Here is a 5,000-nt window from a genome sequence, read left to right as displayed (position 1 = left end):
TAGCAGGCTAGAGTCTCGTTCGTTATCGGAATTAACCAGACAAATCGCTCCACCAACTAAGAACGGCCATGCACCACCACCCACCGAATCAAGAAAGAGCTATCAATCTGTCAATCCTTCCGGTGTCCGGGCCTGGTGAGGTTTCCCGTGTTGAGTCAAATTAAGCCGCAGGCTCCACTCCTGGTGGTGCCCTTCCGTCAATTCCTTTAAGTTTCAGCTTTGCAACCATACTTCCCCCGGAACCCAAAAGCTTTGGTTTCCCGGAGGCTGCCCGCCGAGTCATCGGAGGAACTGCGGCGGATCGCTGGCTGGCATCGTTTATGGTTAGAACTAGGGCGGTATCTGATCGCCTTCGAACCTCTAACTTTCGTTCTTGATTAATGAAAACATACTTGGCAAATGCTTTCGCTTCTGTTCGTCTTGCGACGATCCAAGAATTTCACCTCTAACGTCGCAATACGAATGCCCCCGCCTGTCCCTATTAATCATTACCTCGGGTTCCGAAAACCAACAAAATAGAACCGAGGTCCTATTCCATTATTCCATGCACACAGTATTCAGGCGGGCTTGCCTGCTTTAAGCACTCTAATTTGTTCAAAGTAAACGTGCCGGCCCACCCAGACACTCAATAAAGAGCACCTTGGTAGGATTTCAACGGGGTCCGCCTCGGGACGCACGAACACGCACGAGGCGGTCGCACGCCTTCGGCTCGCCCCACCGGCAGGACGTCCCACGATACATGCCAGTTAAACACCGACGGGCGGTGAACCAACAGCGTGGGACACAAATCCAACTACGAGCTTTTTAACCGCAACAACTTTAATATACGCTATTGGAGCTGGAATTACCGCGGCTGCTGGCACCAGACTTGCCCTCCAATAGATACTCGTTAAAGGATTTAAAGTGTACTCATTCCGATTACGGGGCCTCGGATGAGTCCCGTATCGTTATTTTTCGTCACTACCTCCCCGTGCCGGGAGTGGGTAATTTGCGCGCCTGCTGCCTTCCTTGGATGTGGTAGCCGTTTCTCAGGCTCCCTCTCCGGAATCGAACCCTGATTCCCCGTTACCCGTTACAACCATGGTAGGCGCAGAACCTACCATCGACAGTTGATAAGGCAGACATTTGAAAGATGCGTCGCCGGTACGAGGACCGTGCGATCAGCCCAAAGTTATTCAGAGTCACCAAGGCAAACGGACCGGACGAGCCGACCGATTGGTTTTGATCTAATAAAAGCGTCCCTTCCATCTCTGGTCGGGACTCTGTTTGCATGTATTAGCTCTAGAATTACCACAGTTATCCAAGTAACGTGGGTACGATCTAAGGAACCATAACTGATTTAATGAGCCATTCGCGGTTTCACCTTAATGCGGCTTGTACTGAGACATGCATGGCTTAATCTTTGAGACAAGCATATGACTACTGGCAGGATCAACCAGGGAGCTGCGTCAACTAGAGCTGAGCAGCCGGCCGCCCGGGAGTGTGTCCCAGGGGCCCGCGCGAACACGCAAGCGTCCGCTCAATTATTCTGCAAACAGGAGGAGGCTGAGCTCCCCTGCACAATACACCTCGAAACCCTCTCAGGTCCCGGCGGCGCGCAGCGCCGTCCTAAGTACTTGGTCGGGTTCGAGAGAGGCGCAATCGCCCGGAGTTAGGCGAGTAGACACTTTAGGTGCGACCACCCGTGCTCCCAACTGAGCTTGCCGCTGCCGACAGAGGCCCGGGAGCGTGCTGTCGTGGCATTGCCGGCGGGAGACAACACGCGCCACCTACGGTGACCGGCAGCTCCAACGCCAGCGCCACAGAAGGGCAAAGGCCCCACGTGGGTGCCGAAGCGAACTCTCCCAGCACAGCGCACGTGCCAACACGTCTGCACAACTGCGATACAAACCACCAGCGAGAACCGCTGGGGCGACCGAGCAGCAGACGGCGTCGCGGCGCCGAGTGCCGGGCGGCGGCGCATCCTCAACGCACACAGTCCTCAGTCGGACCAGCACACTGCAGATGTCCACCGCGCTTCGCACCGGGCCCGCGAGGACCCACTTTGGCCGCCCGGCGCCGCGCGCAGGGTGCCCCGGCGCGCAGCTGCGCCGCCTGCCGCGTCCGTCGGCCGGCGCGCCTGCCACTGGGCGCCCCCACCAGCCGGCTGTAGCGCGTGCGCCCACGCACCGCGCGGCCAGCACGCCGGGCGGCCCCCCCTCACCGGCCGGGGACGGTCCCACCCAGCCACCGCCGCGTATCGCTTCACACACAGATTTGCCCTTACTGATTTACCTCCAGCAACAACAACCGCACCACAATGGGTTTACCAGTTGTTCATTTGCGTTGCGTCACGTCACCAGCAAACGTAGACGTCCATCCCAGTTTGCAAATGCAACGATTATTGCATACCTGTCTGTTAGGTGTCACGACACACTACGTCTGCCCACATACACGCAACAAAATGTGCACGACTAGAGAACACGTGGGAGGTGGCCCCCTACGTATGCGATGTCCATTACGAGACCGACTGTCAACCAGCATCTGTACCATGTCGCAGATGTGGAACGCGGTGCACCATGCTATCACACTGTGTGAGAAGAGACGACTACGTTTGAATACACGCGCCACTACATCAACAGACGGCTCATGCTGATCGCCATCCAGGGCGTCCGTTACTCCCACACGTCTCTATGGCGTACCACACTGCAATGTAGCTGTTATGGGGAGACGGCACGTGGCTGAGTGCACAACATTTGGACCGTATGGTTCGCTGTTGTTGGGCGCAGTCGTACGGTCACACATGTGCCACAGCGTATCATTCAGTACATACGGACCTATGTGCAGTACAATGTGAGGATTAAGCTTACGATATCAGCGGACAGTGGACACAGGCCGTACCACGACGTAGACTGAGCGCTTCGACATGCGAATGCCAGTGAACAGCTGCGAAGGGCATTGAACACGCAAGCACCTGAACGACCAGCGTGCGAAGGCAGGGTGGAGGGGGGGGGGCGATGTACATCCTGCAGTTGTCCACATTACAGTGTACAGCGGGAGCATGTAAAAAGTAAGCAACACTTGCGAAGTGTTCAACATGAAACGACACACAAGAGGGTGGGCGGTGCGAGTAGCGAACTATATTCAGAGGGTTGTGGTTAGACAACACTAGATTAATGTAACGTGTCATATGCCAATTACAGAGCAGGTTAAGGCACAACGTGGGTTAGGTTAAGGCACAACGTGGGTTAGGTTAAGGCACAACGTGGGTTAGGTTAAGGCACAACGTGGGTTAGGTTAAGGCACAACGTGGGTTAGGTTAAGGCACAACGTGGGTTAGGTTAAGGCACAACGTGGGTTAGGTTAAGGCACAACGTGGGTTAGGTTAAGGCACAACGTGGGTTAGGTTAAGGCACAACGTGGGTTAGGTTAAGGCACAACGTGGGTTAGGTTAAGGCACAACGTGGGTTAGGTTAAGGCACAACGTGGGTTAGGTTAAGGCACAACGTGGGTTACGTTAAGGCACAACGTGGGTTACGTTAAGGCACAACGTGGGTTACGTTAAGGCACAACGTGGGTTACGTTAAGGCACAACGTGGGTTACGTTAAGGCACAACGTGGGTTACGTTAAGGCACAACGTGGGTTACGTTAAGGCACAACGTGGGTTACGTTAAGGCACAACGTGGGTTACGTTAAGGCACAACGTGGGTTAGGTTAAGGCACAACGTGGGTTAGGTTAAGGCACAACGTGGGTTAGGTTAAGGCACAACGTGGGTTAGGTTAAGGCACAACGTGGGTTACGTTAAGGCACAACGTGGGTTACGTTAAGGCACAACGTGGGTTACGTTAAGGCACAACGTGGGTTACGTTAAGGCACAACGTGGGTTACGTTAAGGCACAACGTGGGTTACGTTAAGGCACAACGTGGGTTACGTTAAGGCACAACGTGTGTTAGGTTAAGGCACAACGTGGGTTAGGTTAAGGCACAACGTGGGTTAGGTTAAGGCACAACGTGGGTTACGTTAAGGCACAACGTGGGTTACGTTAAGGCACAACGTGGGTTACGTTAAGGCACAACGTGGGTTACGTTAAGGCACAACGTGGGTTACGTTAAGGCACAACGTGGGTTACGTTAAGGCACAACGTGGGTTACGTTAAGGCACAACGTGTGTTAGGTTAAGGCACAACGTGGGTTAGGTTAAGGCACAACGTGGGTTAGGTTAAGGCACAACGTGGGTTAGGTTAAGACACAAATTGCGTTACAAATTGCGTTACATTGCGGTACAAATTGCGTTACATTGCGGTACAAATTGCGTTACATTGCGGTACAAATTGCGTTACAAATTTGGTTAGGTTAAGGTGCAAAATGGGTTGGATTACAGTACACAACATGGTAAGAGATAGTGTGTTTGGGGGGGGGGGGGGGGGGCAGGTTCGTTGGTAGTGATCATTGTAAGTGAATGTCTGAGGCAGCGTCAGTATGTCACAGCAGTTCTGTCTCGTCAGGATGCGCTTTTCGCTCGTGACTGGAGGCGCGCCGCGTCTGTGGTTGCGGCAAGGGAGTGGCAGACCTGTGTGATTCATTCCTGCCATTGTTTCTGTGCCGTAACAGGAGGCAGTGTGGTGGTGTTGGGTGCACCCCTGTGTAGGACATGTGTGGGTGTTGGTGGCTTATCTGAGCAATTGTGGATGTTGGACGGGTGGGATATTCTATTTTATAATTGGACCCCCTGGTGTGGTTATCATAGTGTGGATGGTGTACTGTGGCGGAGAGGATGCACCGGACGTTGGTCCATGCTGGTGCTTACATATCGTATCTGTGTCTGTTACAGGCAGAGAGTAATGTGTGATGGAGTGTCTCGCTGAGGTGTGGTTCATATTGTGTGCACAGACTTACAGCATGTATAGGGACAGCGGGAATTTGGCATATTGGATATAACTCGTCATGAAACGCAAGATATAGGGGTGGATTGCAACGTACGAGTGCGGGAAGAGTCCGCCGTTCATCCGCTTGGGTTGC

The 5,000-nt window shown here is 53.8% G+C and overlaps 1 non-coding gene across 1 annotated transcript in view; it reads right to left on the bottom strand.

Annotated features, from left to right (window-relative positions):
- Positions 1-1,442, bottom strand: part of LOC126129426 (small subunit ribosomal RNA) — a 1,909-nt gene extending 467 nt beyond the window's left edge. The window contains exon 1 of the ribosomal RNA XR_007527288.1: positions 1-1,442. This exon is cut by the window's left edge and continues 467 nt beyond it. This is a non-coding gene — a ribosomal RNA (small subunit ribosomal RNA).
- Positions 1,443-5,000: the final 3,558 nt, after the last annotated feature.

The sequence above is a fragment of the Schistocerca cancellata genome, unplaced genomic scaffold, assembly GCF_023864275.1.
Source record: "Schistocerca cancellata isolate TAMUIC-IGC-003103 unplaced genomic scaffold, iqSchCanc2.1 HiC_scaffold_536, whole genome shotgun sequence".
In the NCBI taxonomy this organism is placed as follows: Eukaryota; Metazoa; Arthropoda; class Insecta; order Orthoptera; family Acrididae; genus Schistocerca; species Schistocerca cancellata.
Note: the sequence above shows the minus strand (reverse complement) of the source record. Positions and strands in the feature narration are given on the sequence as shown.